The sequence below is a fragment of the Phyllobates terribilis genome, unplaced genomic scaffold (genome assembly GCF_046119375.1).
Source record: "Phyllobates terribilis strain yellow unplaced genomic scaffold, ASM4611937v1 Scaffold_1__5_contigs__length_1240528914, whole genome shotgun sequence".
In the NCBI taxonomy this organism is placed as follows: Eukaryota; Metazoa; Chordata; class Amphibia; order Anura; family Dendrobatidae; genus Phyllobates; species Phyllobates terribilis.
The window spans coordinates 732623174-732643036 of NW_027362761.1; the positions used below are offsets into that span (position 1 = coordinate 732623174).

The window sequence follows — 19863 nt, forward strand, 5'->3', positions numbered from 1 at the left end:
TCGAAATAGTCAAGGAGTCCGAAGTCAAAAGCCAGGAGGGTGCATCATAAACAGAAGTAAGAGACAAAGGCATAGTCAGGTAACAGTCCGAGGTCAAAATGCCAGGAAGACAGAGGATCAGAATAAAGTAGTTAAACAGATGGATGGTCAGAACGAGGTTCAAGGTCAGGCAGCGAAAGATGAATTCACAGAACATAAGGCACAGAGAGACAAGCCACACAAAAGCTGAATGTACATCTGGCAGAGGTCTGGGACTAACAGGCCAATTAAGTAGCCAGGCAATCACCTGGACAATGAACACCTGGAGACAGCCAGCACTTCCCAGTCTCAGATTGGATGGCCGAGCTGTCAATCAAAACACTGACAGCTCAGCGTGCCCCTGCACCAGACTGGACACTGAGCTTCAGTAAACCTGTGTACCAGATTGGACGGCTGAGACATCAGTAACTGCATCCCAGACACAATGACGCACGCATGGAATCGTAACATTAACCTGTTAAAGGCCACTGTCAAACTCTGACAGCAACATTTACAGCACATAAACGAAGTGCATAATGTTCTTATTGTCTTCCCTACAACACAATCGCGGAATGACAATCATCTCGACATTGCAAACAAAAGAGGAGGAGAAAAAATAGCGCAAGAATATGGTCTTATCTGGTTGATAAATATCAAAATTGTATCGATGTTTGCTTACCTGATCCAGGGTTGAAATGCTGCTGCAGATCCACAGGTGATTTTGTCAGAAGAGCAAATAAAACATGGAAAGTTTGTGGTACATATCCCCGCTGCAAGCTTGTGAAGAAATGTCGGACGCCAGAAGTATTATAAAATAGCGGTTTCTTTTATTTTTCAGCACATTTCAAAGTGTAACACACTTCTTCTTCAGGAAATAAAAAAAACATACTTGATATGTTTTTTTATGTTCGTTTTATCATATAATGAACAATGTCAAAACAAAATAAAAAAAATAGCTGCGCTTTTTCGCAATTTCCGCACTTCCAACATTCCAGTACATCACATAATAAACTGAATGGTGGCATTCAAAAGTACAATTCATACTGCAAAAAACAAGCCCTCATATGACTGTGTCGAAGAAAAAAAAAAGTCATGGCTCTTGGAAGAAGTGAAGGAAAACATGAAAGGACAAAAATGAGAAATTGTTGGAAAAAAGTAAAAATATCTTTATAATAGTAAAAAAGCTCAATTTTTCTGATGATGAGCTATATATTAAACAAGCACACATGGATGTGTAGTTTGGTTGTCCATATGTTGGCTATAACCTCTACTTTTCAAGTAAAGAATCAAAGGTGACATAAAATTTATATCATTCTTATGCATGCTTTTGTTTTCTTGCAATTTTGTTTAATCTTTATTAGTGATGAGCGAGCACTAAATGTTATGTTCTGCTACCAAAGCTAAGGAAAGAGAGGAGATCTGTCCCTACTATAGGACTCAGCTGAATCCCTACGATGTAACAGGGAACCTGATCCTGCGATCAGACCTGCTAAAGTCCTAAGCTAGTCTGTACGGAGACCTATAGATGTGGGGAGGGAATCCCTACAAGTACTAAGGACTGGGAGGAATATGGGACACCTCCTAACAGAAATAGTAGCAGACAGACGAACAAACAAAATAGATAGAACATAGAGGTCCGTAGACCAAGCAGACTAACAGAGTTAGATACAGAGCACAGGCTAGCTAGAAAGTAGATATACAATGAAGTCCAGCAAAGCCAGAAGGGCGGAGCAGGATTAAATAGGCCAACAAGGTCATGTGACCAGCAAAGGAAAAAAAACCTAACAGCAAGGTTCTAACAGTACCCCCCCTTCTAAGAGGATCCTCCGGATCCCCTAGGACCAGGCTTATCAGGAAATCTCCTGTGAAACGCTCTGATAAGTCTGGACGCGGAAACATCATCTGACCTCACCCAAGAGTTATCCTCGGGTCCGAAACCTTTCCAGGCCACAAGATACTGCAAACTACCTCTATACCGTCTAGAGTCAAGGATGCGAGAAATTTCATATTCCCCGTCCTCCACCACCGGAGGAACAGAGGCAGAGGCGTCACCATCCGACACAACAGCTTTTTTTAACAGAGAGACATGAAAGACCGGATTCATCTCAAAACCTTTGCTGGAGATAATGTAGCCCAAAAAACTAATTCTCTGTACCGCGAACTCACATTTCTCCAGCTTAGCAAAAAGCGAATTGTCCATTAATAACTGTAATACCTCACGTACGCTCCGCCAATGAGACTCCAGATCCGGCGAATAAATCAAAATGTCATCCAAATACACAACCACATTTTTACCGATCAAAGGTCTAAGGATGTCATTAATCAGATTCTGAAAAAATGCAGGAGCATTAGTAAGACCAAAAGGCATAACCAGATTCTCAAAATGACCCACAGGAGTGTTAAAAGCAGTCTTCCATTCATCACCCTCCTTCATGCGCAACAGATTGTATGCCCCCTTAAGGTCAATTTTAGAGAACCACTTGGCCCCCAATAACTGGTTAAACAGATCAGGAATCAATGGCAGTGGGTAAGGATTGCGTACCGTAATTTTGTTAATCTCACGAAAATCCAGACAAGGACGTAAACCGCCGTCCTTTTTTTTTACAAAAAAAAATCCAACCGCCACAGGAGACTTAGAGGGCCTAATGTGACCGGCGGCCAAGCTTGTCTGTATGTATTCCTCCAAAGCCTTCCTCTCAGGAATAGTAAGGTTAAATAAACGACTCTTAGGAAGAGTCGCTCCAGGGACAAATTCAATAGAACAATCATAGTCTCTATGGGGAGGCAAAACCTGCGATTCTTTCTCAGAAAAAACTCTCCAAAAATCCTGAATAGGAACAGGCAATTCTCCCCTATCCAAAGCTGCAATACGCCCGTTACAACACTTGTCATAACATTTATGGCTCCAGGATTTAATTTCACTGGTAGACCAATCCAGTACAGGATTGTGAAATTTTAACCAGGGCAAACCCAATATTACTGGAGAAGGCAAGTTATTCAAAACTACCAAATCCAATTTCTCATGGTGAACACCATTAATAGTGAGAGGAAATTCACTGACCTTGAGAGTAATATTCTTCAAAGGGGAGCCATCCACAGAAACCACAGCAATGGGGGATGATAAAGGTTCAGGTTTTAAATTGAGTTTTTCCACAAATCCCCCATCAATTACATTCAGTGTAGACCCGCAATCAACAAACACCCGAAATTCCATCAATTTTTCCTGAGCAATCGTGGAAGCAGCTAAAAATATACCCTTGGAATTTAAACAGGCAATACGGGCGTGACTGACCATTTTTTTTTCTTTCTTCATACGAAGCTCACAGCCTTTAATCAAATGACCAGATTTTACGCAATAGAAACACAAGCCTTCCGAAAAACGACGGTCTTTTTCTTGAGAGCGAGGTGCCACCGATCCAATCTCCATCGGTTCACCACTGTTAGTACACACATTATCATAACCAGAAACTGACATAGCAGAGGATTTGCTCTCATTAACCCTAGCACGCAGTCTTCTATCCACCCGTATAGCTAATTGCATAGCCTGTTGCAAATCCTCAGGTGTAGGATAAGCAATTAGCAGGTCTTTAACCCTTTCACTGAGCCCAGCAAGAAATAGACTTTTCAGAGCAGAATCGTTCCACCCTGTTTGAGTGGACCAACGACGAAAATGTGTACAATATTTTTCCACATTACCCGATCCTTGTTTTAAACGTCTCAACTCAGTCTCAGCTGATGCGACACGGTCAGGATCATCATATAATAGTCCCAAAGCAGAAAAAAAACTATCCACTGATCTGAAGCATGAATCACTAGGTTGCAAAGAAAAGGCCCACTCCTGAGGCTCTTTGCGCAAAAGTGACATTATGAACCCTACGCGCTGGGATTCATCCCCAGAGAACTTAGGTCTCAAACGAAAATACAATAAGCAAGCATTTTTAAATGAAAAAAATTCTCGGTGTTCACCAAAAAATAAATCCGGCAAACATACCTTAGGCTCCAAGAAATGTGCTCCAGGACAGTTACTCACGTGCTGACGGAGCTCGGCCACCTCCAGAGAGAGTCCCTGCAGGCGATGAGCCAAATCCTGAACCGACACCATGATGGAACAGAAAAATCTTTCCTTAGAGAATTTGCTGGCTGGACTTACTGTTATGTTCTGCTACCAAAGCTAAGGAAAGAGAGGAGATCTGTCCCTACTATAGGACTCAGCTGAATCCCTACGATGTAACAGGGAACCTGATCCTGCGATCAGACCTGCTAAAGTCCTAAGCTAGTCTGTACGGAGACCTATAGATGTGGGGAGGGAATCCCTACAAGTACTAAGGACTGGGAGGAATATGGGACACCTCCTAACAGAAATAGTAGCAGACAGACGAACAAACAAAATAGATAGAACATAGAGGTCCGTAGACCAAGCAGACTAACAGAGTTAGATACAGAGCACAGGCTAGCTAGAAAGTAGATATACAATGAAGTCCAGCAAAGCCAGAAGGGCGGAGCAGGATTAAATAGGCCAACAAGGTCATGTGACCAACAAAGGAAAAAAAACCTAACAGCAAGGTTCTAACACTAAAATACTCGTTGCTCAGGTCGAGCAAATTGGAATGTTCGAGTGCTCGGTCCGAGTAACGAGCCCAATGTAAGTCTATGGGAAACTCGAGCATTTTTCTGGTGGCTCCCCCCGGCGGTCTGCCGAGGGCCTAAAAATTGCCCAAATCAATGGGAACAGTGATCAAATGACATTGAAACAGCATGGGGAAGACCCCTGGAAGTATTTCTGACTCCCAGTTCACTGCTGTCAACAACGTTGTCAGAGGTATTCCGCCACTTTTATGGACTCACAATAAAGCATACAAAAACAAAACCAAAATGGATTTTCCTGGGAAATATGTTAAGGAACATGCTATCCACGATAATGACTTGTATATAAGGCAAATAAATAACCAAAGACAAAAATGCTCCTCCACACCTTGGGCTATGTTCACACGTAGCGTTTTTTATGGGTTTTTGCACTGCTTTCAACCAAGACAAATGCATTCACCAGGAAATGTCATTTTAACTTTTTACAACCTTATCTGGCCATGTGGTGTGTGAAACATCATCAGACACATACTGTTTCATTTATGAAGGAGGGACTCTGAAAGTCACAAACACTATTTTTATAGGGCCATCAGGTGGCCCTTACTATTCTTAAAGGGCCAGAAGCCGGCTATGCTTTGTTGTTCCCATCATTAAAGAGTGGGTCTCCTATACTGTTATTGCGTATGTAGTGACTTCAAGGTCTGCCAAAAATTTGGATGTACCCCAATACCCCTTTGAAGAGACATAGAAGAGAGTCTCAGTAAAAAAATGTTCCCATTATAAAGGAGTGGGTCTCCTATAATGGTAATGCCCATACAGTAACTGCAAGGGCTGCCAAAATTTGGGAAAAACCCCAATAACAATTTAAAAACACAAAGAGGTGAGCCACAGAAACCACATGTTCCCATTAGAAAGGAGCAAGTCTGCTATCCAGTTATAGAGTATGCAATGAGTCCAACAGCTGCCGAAATTTAGGAAAAACCCCACCAACAATTTAAACACACATAGAGCTGGGCCACAGTAATGCCATGTTCCTATTAGAAAGGAGAGGGTCTGCTATCCAGTTATAAAGTATGCAGTGAGTCCAATGGCTGCCAAAATTTAGGAAAAACCCTACTAAGAATTTAAAAACACAATGAGCTGGGCTACAATAACGAGTACGACATGTTCCCATTAAAAAGGAGTGGGTCTCCCATACTGTTTGCCTATGCAGTAAATGCAACGGCTGAAAAAAATTTGGAGGCACTCCAATGCCCCTTGCAAGAGACGTAGATGTCAGAGGGCCTCCTGAAAACAATGTTCCCATTATTATGAAGTGGGTCTCCCATACTATTTGTCTATGCAGTGAATGCAGCGGCTGCCAAAAATTTGGAGGAACTCCAATGTCCCTTGCAAGAGACGTAAATATGGTGTTAAGATAGATATGGTGGTGATATGGAAGAGGATGTGGAGGATGAGGAGAAGGAGGAGGACAAGAGCAAATAGACTAAATAAGGAAGCATATACTCATGTCTGGGTGTGAAGCGTTTTCAGATGGAATTTTTTTAATAATTCCGCAACAAGGGCCTTCTCGTACTGCACCATTTTATTAGGCCTGTCCTGCGTGGGCCTAAAAGACAGAAAGTTCTACTTGTAGCGTGGGTCTAGAAGTGTCACCAACCAGTAATGACTGTCACCCAAAATTGGGACAATGCCAGGGTCATGGGAAAGGCAGCATAACATAAACTCAGCCATGTGTGCCAGACTGCTAACAGGCAAGACTTCTGTGTCCTCATCAAGAGAATGACTGACCATGCTCTCCTCCTCATCCTCATTCTCCTCCTCCTCCTCCCTGTCCTCAGGCCATCCACGTTGAACAGACGGTATGAAAGTTGTGCAGGTAGTACCGTCTATAGCGCAGGAAATTAGCTCCTGTTCGTCCTCGTCCTCCTCCTCCTCTTCCTCATTATCACCCAATCCACATTAGGATGAGATGAGGCTGGGCTGTGTGGAATCACCTTTTATGGTTCCTTGTTCCATCTCATCGTGCTCCGCCTGCAATGCATCTTCTTAAATAGTGAGCAGAGAGTGTTTCAGAAGACAGAGAAGTGGGATGGTGACACTAATTATAGCATCATCACTGCTCACTATCTTGGTGGAGTCCTCAAAGTTTTGGAGGATGGTACATATGTCTGACATGCATGTCCACTCTTGAGGTCTTAGGTGTGTAGTCTGAACTGAATACCGACGGCCTTTTTGATGCTTGTAGTCAACAACGACCCACTTCTGCTCACAAATCCTTCCCAACATCTGCAATGTAGAGTTCCAATGCGTGGGGACATCGCAGATCAGTCGGTGAGCTGGAAGCTGCAAATGCTGCTGAAGCTTGGCAAGGGTGGCGGAAGCTGTAGCTGACTTTCTAAAATGGGCACAGAGGCGGTCTTTTTTAACAAGCAGATCCGGCAGATCCGTGTAGGTTTTGAGAAACCACTGAACCACGAAGTTAAGCACATTGGCCAGGCATGGAACGTGTGTGAGCTCGCCTCGCCTCAGAGCTGCCACCAGGTTATGGCCATTGTCACACACGACCATGCCTGGCTGTAGGTTCAGCAGTCAGCCACAGATCTGCCTGCTCTTTCGGAGCTGTCCACAACTCTTCAGCGTTGTGTGGTTTGCCACCTAAGCTTCAGCACAGCCTGTTACCGCTTGGCCGAGGCAATGCTGCAGTGCTCCCAGCTTGCAACTGATGTGGTCTTTTCGGAGATGGAGGATGAAGAGGAGGAGGTGCAGGAGCTGTAGAATGTGGGGGCATCCCTGATTGACCCAGAGCCCGCAATCCTCGGCGTTGGGAGGACGCGTTCCGTCCCAAGGTCCAAGTGTCCGCGGTCAGGTGGACTTTCCCAGTAACTGCATTGTTGAGGGCACGGATAATGTTGTGGGACACGTGCTCATGTAATGCGGGGATGGCGCACGAGGAGAAATAGTGGCGGCTGGGAACCGAGTACCGAAGGATGGCCACTGCAATCAGGTTGTGGAAAGCTTCCGTCTCCACGAGTCTAAAAGGCAACATTTCGAGCGCAAGCATTAGCGAAATGTGTGAATTTAGTAGTGCGGCCTGCGGGTCGATGGCTGCGTATTTGCGCTTGCTTTCCAAGGACTAAGGTAGGGACAACTGAACGCTGCGCTAGGACAAGGACGTGACCGTGCTTGCTGATGGTGCTAGTTGAGAGTGTGAAATGACACGTGCAAGGCGGGAGGCATCTTCGCATGCACCATGAACAGGGGATTGGTGTGCACGCACAACAGTGGAAGAAGCAGTGGTGTCACCTGCAGACACTGTTTCTGGACCCTGGGGTTTGGCCCACTTAGTCTGTTGCTTTGCTGCCATGTGCCTGATCATGCTGGTGGTGGTCAAGCTGCTAGTTTTGATACCACTGCTGATGCTGGCCTGGCAGGTGGTGCAAATGGCCTTTTTGGGGTTATCTGCAGAGTCTTTAAAAAACAACCAGACTCCGGAAGACCTAACAGTTGTACTGGCAACTTCCGTCGTGCTGGCGTTACGAGGAACGCTTTCCTGCCCTTTGTCTGCGGCCACAACACTGCTTCTTCCTGCCTGTTGTGGTGCTACGCCTCCCTCCCCCTGTGTGCTGCTGTCCTCGCTCTGTATGTCCCCCTGCCATGTTGGGTCAGTTACTATATCATCCACCACCTCATCTTCCACTTCTGCACCCTGGTCCTCCTCCTGACTTTCTGGCAATTGTGTCTCATCATCATCATCATCCACCTCTTGGGACAGTAATTGCACTTTCCCACCATTGCCTTCGTGTGACAGTGGCTGCTCAAATATTTGGGCATCGCTACACGCGTTCTCCTCTTGACTTGCTTGAAGCTGGCCGGACAAGAGGCCCGAATCTACAAATGGAAAAGTGAACAGCTCTTCTGAGTGTCCAAGTGTGGGATCAGTTGTCTCCGGGCACTCGGCATGGTGAGAGGAAGGAGGATCAGGGTGAGGAATATGCGGTCCAGACTCATGGCTACTGAGACTTGATTGTGTGGAAGACAGGGTGGTGGTGGTGGCAAAGTGACTGGAAGCATTATCTGCTATCCAACCAACAACCTTTTGACACTGCTCTGGGTTCAATAGTGGTGTACTGTGGTCCCCTAGTAATTGGGGCAGGAAGGTCGAGTGACAAGATATGGGTGTTTGTTGTGGCACAATTTCAGCTTGCCCACAGCCACGACCTTGCATCATCACCATCACGTCCACTTCCTCATCCCTTGCCACGCACCTTGCCCATTTTAAATGGAGGACAATATTTTCCACGTTCACGGGAAATGGCTGATTTTTGAATTTTGGATACGTCTACCAGAGAACCACAATTTTAAATAGCAGGCTTGTAAATTACCAAAATTATTCCACACAGAGACCTAGTGTGAATAGCTTGACCGACACACTGCAATGGAATGAAAATGGATGAAATGGCTGATTTTGGAACATCTTATATGTGATATGTCTGACAGAGAACCATGGTTTTAAATAGCAGAATTGTAATTTACTAATATTATTCTACACGGAGACCTAGTGTGAATAGCTTGACCGACACACTGCAACGAAATGAAAATGGAAGAAATGGCTGATTTTGGAACACTCTTATAGGTGTTATTTCTGACACAGAACCACGGTTTTAAATAGTAGGCCTGTAATTTATTAATACTATTCTTCATAGACACCTAGTGTGAATAGCTTGACTGACACACTGCAACAGAACGGAAAAGGAAGCCAATATTTTGCAATTTCAGTTCAAATTTCTGTATTTTTAGTGCTGAAATGTGGAACAGACCTGGCTGTATTCTGCAGCGCTAACAAGCAATTTGATCAGAAAAATGGTGTACTCTGGATTGCTTTTTAAGCAAATAACCAGGATTAAGCTAAAAAAAATGTCCCTGACCCCTGAAATCTGGGGCTATGTCTACTAATATCTGTAATTATTACAGCAGCAGCAGACAGGACATTCAATGGACCCTCTTGCTCTATATGCACTGCAGTCTGCCACATACATTGCCTGCCTGCATAACTCCTGCCTAGCACTGATTATATGCAGCTGGATTAGTCCTTAGAAGGACTGTTAGTTCAGATGGAGATATATATATATATATATATATATATATATATATATATACAGTACAGACCAAAAATTTGGACACACCTTCTCATTTAAAGATTTTTCTGCATTTTCATAACTATGAAAATTATACATTCACACTGAAGGCATCAAAACTATGAATTAACACATGTGCAATTATATACTTAACAAGAAAAGTGTGAAACAACTGAAAATATGTCTTATATTCTAGGTTCTTCAAAGTAGCCACCTTTTGCTTTGATGACTGCTTTGCACACTCTTGGCATTCTCTTGATGAGCTTCAAGAGGTAGTCACCGGAAATGGTTTTCACTTCACAGGTGTGCCCTGTCAGGTTTAATAAGTGGGATTTCTTGCCTTATAAATGGGGTGGGGACCATCAGTTGTGTTGTGCAGAAGTCAGGTGGATACACAGCTGATAGTCCTACTGAATAGACTGTTAGAATTTGTGTTATAGCAAGAAAAAAGCAGCTAAGTAAAGAAAAATGAGTGACCATCATTACTTTAAGAAATGAAGGTCAGTCAGTGCGAAAAATTGGGCAAACTTTGAAAGTGTCCCCAAGTGCAGTTGCAAAAACCATCAAGCGCTACAAAGAAACTGGCTCACATGAGGACCGCCATAGGAAAGGAAGACCAAGAGTCACCTCTGCTTCTGAGGATAAGTTTATCCGAGTCACCAGCCTCAGAAATCGCAGGTTAACAGCAGCTCAAATTAGAGACCAGATCAATGCCACACAGAGTTCTAGCAGCAGACACATCTCTACAACAAGTGTTAAGAGGAGACTTTGTGCAGCAGGCCTTCATGGTAAAATAGCTGCTAGGAAACCACTTCTAACGACAGGCAACAAGCAGAAGAGACTTGTTTGGGTAAAGAACACAAGGAATGGACATTAGACCAGTGGAAATCTGTGCTTTGGTCTGATGAGTCCAAATTTGAGATCTTTGGTTCCAACCACCGTGTCTTTGTGCGACGCAGAAAAGGTGAACGGATGGACTCTACATGTCTGGTTCCCACCGTGAAGCATGGAGGAGGAGGTGTGATGGTGTGGGGGTGCTTTGCTGGTGACACTGTTGGGGATTTATTCAAAATTGAAGGCATACTGAACCAGCATGGCAACCACAGCATCTTGCAGCGGCATGCTATTCCATCCGGTTTGCGTTTAGATGGACCATCATTTATTTTTCAACAGAACAATGACCCCAAACACACCTCCAGGCTGTGTAAGGGCTATTTGACCAAGATGGAGAGTGATGGGGTGCTACGCCAGATGACATGGCCTCCACAGTCACCAGATCTGAACCCAATCGAGATGGTTTGGGGTGAGCTGGATCGCAGAGTGAAGGCAAAAGGGCCAACAAGTGCTAAGCATCTCTGGGAACTCCTTCAAGATTGTTGGAAGACCATCACTTTTTTGTTAAGTATATAATTCCACATGTGTTAATTCATAGTTTTGATACCTTCAGTGTGAATGTACAATTTTCATAGTCATGAAAATACAGAAAAATCTTTAAATGAGAAGGTGTGTCCAAACTTTTGGTCTGTGCTGTATATATATATATATATATATATATATATATATATATATATATGTTGTGTAATACCTATACTAACAGGACATTCAGTGGACCCTCTTGCACTCTATGAACTGCAGTCTGCCACACACCCTGCAGCGGCGTCAGGTCTTAAATAGACCTGATGACGCTGTGTGGCCAGCCAATCACGGTAATGCCCACAACTAACATGGCTAAGTCATTACAGTGCGTGGCAGGCAATCCCTGCATGTTCATTGACTCTCTAATGAGCGCCAAACATGCAGGGAGGGGACCCGAGTTCCCGCCCGAGCAACCCGGAAAAACTTGACGAGCACCGAGCTTGTTGAGCACCGTAATGCTCGGGCGAGTATCGAGCAGTGGCGAGCACGTTCGCTCATCACTAATCTTTATATAATATTATATTTTGCATAATATAGTATTTATTTAATATAGTATTGAAATAAAAAATGATGACCATTGTTTTCATATGTTAATGCAATAAGTCTACTTTATGGACTAAGTAAACATACTCGTATACTTCCCTGTAGAGATATTTTGCGTTTTACTTCTATCCGCTTTCCAGATATCAGACAGTAGTGAGTAGGTGAATAGATATATCGGTATCTTGTGTACAAAGTCAATGACTAAAAAAATGGCCAATATTTATAAATATTTTTCCTAAATAAACATTTTATTTGACTGTATTCATTTGTGAGATTCCAGCACTAAATCTACTTTCATGAAAGTATTTCCAAGCAAAGAATTCTCAATCCTCAGCTGCAATGAGACCTACTTCTATAAATCATTTTTAGATCTGCCTCTACTTCATATACAGTAAGTGGGTGAGAGGGTCAGAGTTTTACAGTTGCTGCAATGATATTTTATGGTCTTGCAAAAATCAAACACCCCAGAGAACAAATGAAAATTAATTTTGGCATGTATTTTATGTTATGCAATGGCATCATTTTTGTTTTTCTCCTCTGTGAGGAAGCTTCCGTATTTCTGCATGCTATAACTGCACTTCTTGTGGCTTTCTGGCTGATATATTTCACGTGTGTTTTCATGTGTTAAACATTTCCATCTACTAATTTCTGAGTAAGTGTGACATGTAGAAGTAGTGCTGTTGCTTCAAAAGCATCCAGCAACTGTTACAAATAACACAAGCACAAGAGACAGGAAGTGTTGTGCTTCAGAAGCATCCAGCAACTAGAGGGGTTAACACAGTCACAGGAGACAGGGAGTGTTTTAGCAGAGCCCCATTGGGATTGTGGGGAACTTGTTATTGTAGTCTGGCTGAAGCCGAAGAGAAAGGTGGAGTGTTATCTGGATCTGATAGAAGGCAAATGAACAGGATTCAGATCAGGAGAGAAACTAAACATAGGTCAGATAAACTCTCTGAACTAACAGGCAGATAAGGACTGGAAGGAATTGTGTCACAGGGATCATCTCCCTCATCAAACTCTCCCCCCCTCCATCTCCATACTGGATAAAGAATGCTGTGTAATATTGTGTCCATGTGAAGGAAAAGCCTGTGGTTGTGTATGCATAGAAGTGTGATGCTAAGAGATCTAATCTATGCTGAATTATGCTACTGAAGAGACTGTAATATTGTGCCTTGTGAAGAAACTACTGTATTGTTACTGGAGCCGGTTGCTCAAGAAACTCAGACTGTACTGTAATGAAGATTGTTGCTGTAATATCCCTGAATTGCACTGGCCGTGCTTCAGATTAAATTCCACTGTTAAACTGTTGAAAAAGACTCTTGTCAGATGTGTCTGGTCAGCAATTGAATCTATTGTGTGCCTGAGAGAAGCTGAAGCCTATGGTCGCCCTGAGTAACGGTTCCCCCAGGATTCCAAAGAATTCATGAAACCCATCTCACCCTATCTGAACCTAGCGGCGTGCGTTCAACATAAGTGTAAGAGTGATGACATGGGATAGCCATTTTATATACTACTGCTGACAGGGAGAGGTGAAGTTAGAAAGTCATTGCCATATAAATATAAAGAGGGAATGCAGGAGAGGGAAAATCTATTGTACAGTCATCAGCATGTCTTGTGTTATGACATAATGTAAAGAATTACATATTATAAAGATGTGTATAGCTGTCGTAAACACAGAAATGTTGATAGATGCTGGAGAAATAGTAGCTGGCATTATCTTTAGATTTCTTTGCCCAATGCGACTGTTGCAGGTGTTAAAACACCATTTAGTTTTCTGCACATGAATCTAAATCTGGCCATTGCTCTTAATACTGACCATTACATTACTAAGATCATATACCAATTTTGCTTAAAATGTGGTCAGAAACTTTTGGGTTAAGAGCAGCAGCAGTAGTCAGCACTAGAGATGAGCAAACCTGTAAAGGTTCAATTTGTTTCAGATCGGCGAACTTCCCTTTGTTCGCCGAACAGTTCGTCAAACATATCCGAATCCCATTGCATTCAACGGGAGGCAAAACCAAAGGCATACACAACACATTCAAAGGGGCCCAAAAGCTACCAAAACAGCTCATATTAGGGTCAGACACTATGAAAAGTGTCATGAATTGACCCACAATACACATTTTATAATGGCACAGCAGCAGTCAGCCATGGGCCATGCATGAGGTATCAGGGTCTAGGCCAGCATTTACAGCTTTGAATTTAACTTCAAATTAGTACGAGGTGGGTGAGGGATCGGTGTACGCCTGCTGTGCTGGGAGCCCTGATACCACATGCAACAGCTCAAGCTGCTTTTGTGCTCAGCCACACTGCCACCTTAACCCCTTAAGGACAGAGCCACTTTGTAGATTAATGACCAGGCCTTATTTTTTAAATCTGACAACTGTCACTTTATGAGGTAATAACTCTAGAACGCTTTAACGGATCCCACTGATTCTGAGACTGTTTTTTGTTACATATTGTACTTCTTGATAGTGGTAAAATTTATTTGATATGACTTGCGGTTCTTTTTGAGAAAAATACGGAAATCTGGCAAAAATTTTGAAAATGTTGCAATTTTCAAACTTAGAATTGTTATGCCCTTCAATCAGAGAGTTATGTCACACAAAATGGTTAATAAATAACATTTCCCACTTGTCTACTTTACATCAGCACTATTTTGGAACCAAAATTTTTTTTTGTTAGGAAGTTATAAGGATTAAAATTTGACCAGAGATTTCTCATTTTTCCAACAAAATTTACAAAACCATTTTTTAAGGGACCACATCACATTTCAAGCGATTTTGAGGGGCCTTTATGCAGAAAATACCCAAAAGTGACACCATTCTAAAAACTGCACCCCTCAAGGTGCTCAGAACCACATTCAAGAAGTTTATTAACCCTTCAGGTGCTTCACAGAAACTGAAGCAATGAGGAAGAATAAAATTAACATTTAACTTTTTTTCACAAAAAATTTAATTTAGACCCAATTTTTTTTATTTTCACAAGGGTAACAGATAAAAATGGACCACAAAACTTGTTGTGCAATTTCTCCTGAGCATGCTGATACCCTATATGTGGGGGAAAACCACTGTTTGAGCACACGGCAGGGCTCAGAAGGGAAGGAGCGCCATTTGACTTTTTGAATTTAAAATTAGCTGGAATAATTAGCGGACGCCATGTCGCATTTGGAGAGCCCCTGATGTACCAAAACAGTAGAGACCCCCACAAGTGACCCCATTTTGGAAACTAGACCCCTCAATGAACTTATCTAAATGTGTGATGAGCACTTTGAACCCTCGACTGAGGTGGAATAGCAATAATTAAAGAATGATACTTTATTATAAATATTAAAATATGATGAACAAAACCACCGTACTAAATGCAGTCTATCCTGTATGTCCCCTCTTTTATCACACGGGTCATACTCAGGATATTGATATTCCCTAAAACCAATCACCCAATGTGTAATAACTAATAACTGATGTCTAGACTACTCTCAATATATCTCTATCCTAAATTGACAATAGTGTTGAGCCACCCCCGTAGTGTTCGAGTTCGGTTCGGTTCGTCGAACACCCTTGTGTTCGTCGAACTGTTCGTCGAACACCTTCGAACACCATTAAAACCAATGGAAACACATAGAAAACACCTTCAAAGGTGTCCAAAAGCTGACAAACTGCTCAGAAGACATAACTAACACATGGAAAAGTGACAAGTACATATAGTCATGTGAAAAGAAAAGAGGTGGAGGAGTAAAAGGAGGGGGAGACACAGATATAGGCATGTCATGCCCTTCTAAAATCCAAAATGTGAGAAGCCGACACGGCCAGTCCGTTCCTGCCCGTGCCACCTCCGTGTCGCCGGGTTTGTGCCAGAGCCGCGGTGGACCCTGACGGCCAGTCCCCCTCTCCCAATACTGGTGCCTGTCCGCTGGTGGGTCGAGCCCCCGCGGTGGGGGAGGGTAACATCTGCAGAAGAAAGACCATCTTCCAGCCAAACTAACATGTCGACTTCTTTTCGTGGACAATGTGATACGATCCCTTTGTTACGGACATGCCCATCGCTACAAATTCCAGATGAGGCACAAAAACAGCAGGTGCTTCAGCGAATATCAAGTGCTCCTTCAAGTGGGCTCTCCTCCACCTCAATTTCAACATCACAAATACTCCAGTCCTCAGAGGTGTCACCCCAATCGCACTAGCTTCCTCACAGCTCCCAAGTCTCCAGCTGCCCGTCTGAGTATGGGGTAACACAGATGGTTGAGTCTGCAGAGCTGTTTACTCATACTATAGCCTGGGAAACGGAGGTCCGCTCCAGAGCTTCTGTTAATCCAGATGAGGAAATGATCTGCACTGATGCCCAGAATCTTTATAAGTCAGATCCAGGACCAGATGAAGAAGGTTCTGAGCATAATGTAGACCCTCGGTCCCAAACTGTAACTCCTGTTGGTGGAGACAATGATGAAGACGATGATGAGACTCAAATACCTGATTGGATCGACAACTTGACTTTTCGGTCAGGGCAGGAAGAGGTTGGCTTTGAGGACGACGGGTGTGATAACACACAGGGTGATGATGACAAGGTTGGAGATCCCACTTACTGTAAACCCACAGTCAGCCAGTCAATGAGGTCACCCGGGCCTTTGCCTGACCTTGGGGATGTCGCGGTCGTCGGCTCCCTGGCCCGTACCCTGGGGTCACTCTTTAAAAGGGGGGTTAATTGTTAATTTTATAAGAGTTCGTGACGCCACCTGTGGTATCTGGTGAGAAGCACCAGCGCTGCAGCAGTCCACTGAGGCCCGTGATAAGGCAGCTCGATGGTATAGCTCCCCACAGGTGGAGCTAGGTCTCAGGGCAGCGTATGCAGGGGGAATGCAGGACAGGCGAGACCCAGCTGGGTCAGAGCAAGAACGGGAACGGACACGGTAGTCACTTCAGTACCTTTTACTGGAGGAAATTCAGGCACATCCCGGAGCACTGTAGGGTGAAGGGTGCATATCAGGATCCTCCCCAATGAGCGGGTGCAGGGCCTCCTGTTTCTTGCCTCTGCGTAGTAAGTTTCTGACTAGAGATGAGCGTTGTTCTACTCGAACTGTTCGCCAATCTCAAATTCGAGCTGTTTTGGGCGGTGTTCGAGCCGGTCGGCGAACACGAACAATTTGAGAAAAATTCGGCTGTTCGAGGTTATGTTCGATAACTGTTCGTGCACCAAAATCATAACTGGATTTTTTCTCAGTAATGATGAAAATTAATGTTAATACGCAGTTTGAGTGTACAGCGGGGCGGGGGGAGGGGCAGGGGATGGATCTCTGCAGGAACAATGAAGATCTCCATTTTTTTTTCTCTTTCCCGCATTTGCAGTGGGGAGGTGCAATCTGTCAGCCTATCAGCAGCGCACACACGGAGCGAAGTGCTTTTTTTCACACAAGCAAGGGCATGTGTCATTGGCAGTGTATGTCACATGTCCTTGCCCTATAAGACCAAGCCATTTTCCCCGTCGCCACCATTTTCTCACTGCTGCAGCTGCGTGTTAGACGGCACCGCTGTTGCTGTGTGCGCTATACCTTGTTAATTTCAAGCCAATTTTCGCACAAATATACAGATAGCTTGGGAGTAGGGAATAGTTGTGATTGCAGTCCTTTTAAGGACTAGGTTACAGCATTTCCTACGACTTTTATCAGGCAGGTCTGTGCTCTTAAATAGATAGATTGTGGGAGTAAAGACTAATTGTAATTGTAGTCCTTTTCAGGACTAGGTTACATCAGTTCCTATCAGTTTTTGCCAGGCAGGTCTGTGCCAGTGCTGTGCAAGTTTTTTTCACAGCATTTGGCTGAATCTAGCAAAGCTAATCCTTTTTGGCCTATTGCAGAGTGTGTTAGTCAGTGGAGTAGCCTATCTGTGTTGCAAGATATACCACCTGTGTATAGAATACCAATTTTTTTACTGCACCTAGTGAAGTAAAATCTTTTGGGCATAGCATCATTCTATTAGTCCATCTATACTGACCTCCATCAGGTTGCAAACTGAATATAATTTTTTTCTGCATCTAGCTCTGAAAAAATATTTGGGCTTCTAGCTGTGTGTGGGACTTGGTCTATTAGTCCATCTATACTGACCTCCATCAGGTTGCAAATTAAAAATAATTTTTTTCTGCATCTAGCTCTGAAAAAATATTTGGGCTTCTAGCAGTGTGTGGGACTTGGTCTATTAGTCCATCTATACTGACCTCCATCAGGTTGCAAATTAAAAATAATTTTTTTCTGCATCTAGCTCTGAAAAAATATTTGGGCTTCTAGTGACGCGCCCCCTGGGCCATATTCTTTAGGGGGAATATCCGGAGCCGGATCAGATGGGAGTTGTAGTCTTCCGAGTGGCTGTGACCCGGTCCGTGCCCAGGGTGTCAAACTCAGTTGTATGTGGCAGTCCTACAGATGTTATAAGTTCTTTATTGTCGACTACGCCACCCGTTGTGTTGCGGTCACTATGGCCGCCGCTGCAGCAGGGTCCGCTGAGGCTGATGGTGTAGGTGCAGCTTGTGATGGTATAACCCCCAACGGGTGGGGTATAGCCTCAGGGGATCAGGTGCAGAGGATGGGGGTTGTGGTGGTGCAGCATAGGTGTTAAAGGAAGACAGAGTCGGGTTATGCAGTTTAGGGTATTTACTCACTGCTGATGTTCCGGTCACTCCAGCTTCAAGTGACCTCCCGAGCCGTGCTGCGTCCACCAGGTCCTGGATCCAGCCAACCCCCAAGCGAGTCCGGAGCGTGACCCTGAGCTCTCCTTCTGTCCTTTCTCTGGCCGTCCCCACTAGTGATCCACCCAGGTCCAGCTCCCTCGGGCCTTCTGTTGGGTGACCCTTGGCCTTGGGTTCCCTGACCCTCCACGTGGTATGCCTTCGTGGTGGATGTGGTGGGTGGCCGTGGCAGACGCTGCCCACGGCCTCCGGTCTCTGGCTGGGGTGTGTTTTTGCCCCCACCAGCTTGGGTTCCGGTACCCTGATGCCGACTCTTCACCCGTAGCTTGAATTTGGGGTCTTAGAGTCCTCTCTTCTGCTTCCCCCTCTGGGTCTTTCCTTCTTTCTCCTCTCTCTCTCTGGATCTGCTCTGCTCCTCTTCCTGTGACTCCTCTGCAAAGGCTGACAGACTGACCCTGTTCTCTGATGGTGCCCACCTTATATACACCCTCTATGTGTGAGCTCAGGTGACCAGCACCCAATGAGCTCCTATCTTTACCCAGGCTGCTCCCCCTATCTGCCCCTACACTACTTGGGATGTACCACCCCCCTCCCACTCCAGCCAGGAACAGACTCGGTCGTACCTGCACATTTCTAAGTGGGAGTACCGTCGGCCTGTTCCTCGGAAATGGGATGTATGTAGTGCATGCAGCCTACCGAGCTCAGATCCACACTCCATCCTTACCCGGGAGTGGAATATCACACCTCTGGGTTGAGGTGCAATACCCCTGTAGCAGCCGAATCCTCAGGGTGCTACATTCCCCCCTGGTAAATCACAGCACGTCCTCGGGCTGTAAGATAAAAACAACACCAAACATACATTTTTTTCATAAACATAAACATATAAAACATCATATAAAACTTTTCATATAAACATTCTCGTCGCCTCTGGCTCCTCCTCCGGACACTGTGCAACGTGTGTCCGGGAAAAGTGCGACAGTCTCTTAGAAAAACTGGTTTTCCTATAAAACCGGTAGGGGCGCTTTAGGACGCGCAACTATATACAGGGGTATGGCCGCTCTCAGTCCTCGGCCAGTTAAGGAGGGGAAGGGAATGGCTGCTCACAGTCCTCAGCCTGTGGGATTAAGGGTAAACGGGTAAACAGTTCACTCAGCTGGTCCCAACGGGGACTATATTTAGCAACAGTTACAGTTTCAGTTTCAGTTTACTGTGCCCCGACGGGCAACTATATACAGCTCCTGCTCCGCTGTACTCAACAACGTCTTCCTCCTGCTCCTTCTTTGGGGATCTCAGCTTCAGACCCGTCCGGATCCTCTTGCTCTTCCTCCTCACATCGCAGCTCCTCCTCTGTCAGGCGATGCACATGGAGGGCGTAAGGTCCTTTGGCACACTTGTGCCGGGTAAAGGTGACCTCGTCCCCGATATAAAGGTCACGACCTCTGTGCCCCTCCGGCAGATGGGACTCCACATCTCTGCGCGTGACAAAGAC

General features: G+C 44.6%; 1 protein-coding gene across 4 annotated transcripts in view; it reads right to left on the minus strand.

The window, feature by feature from the left end:
- Positions 1 to 19863, minus strand: part of CRLF1 (cytokine receptor like factor 1) — a 287036-nt gene that overhangs the window by 158611 nt on the left and 108562 nt on the right. The window lies entirely within an intron of this gene.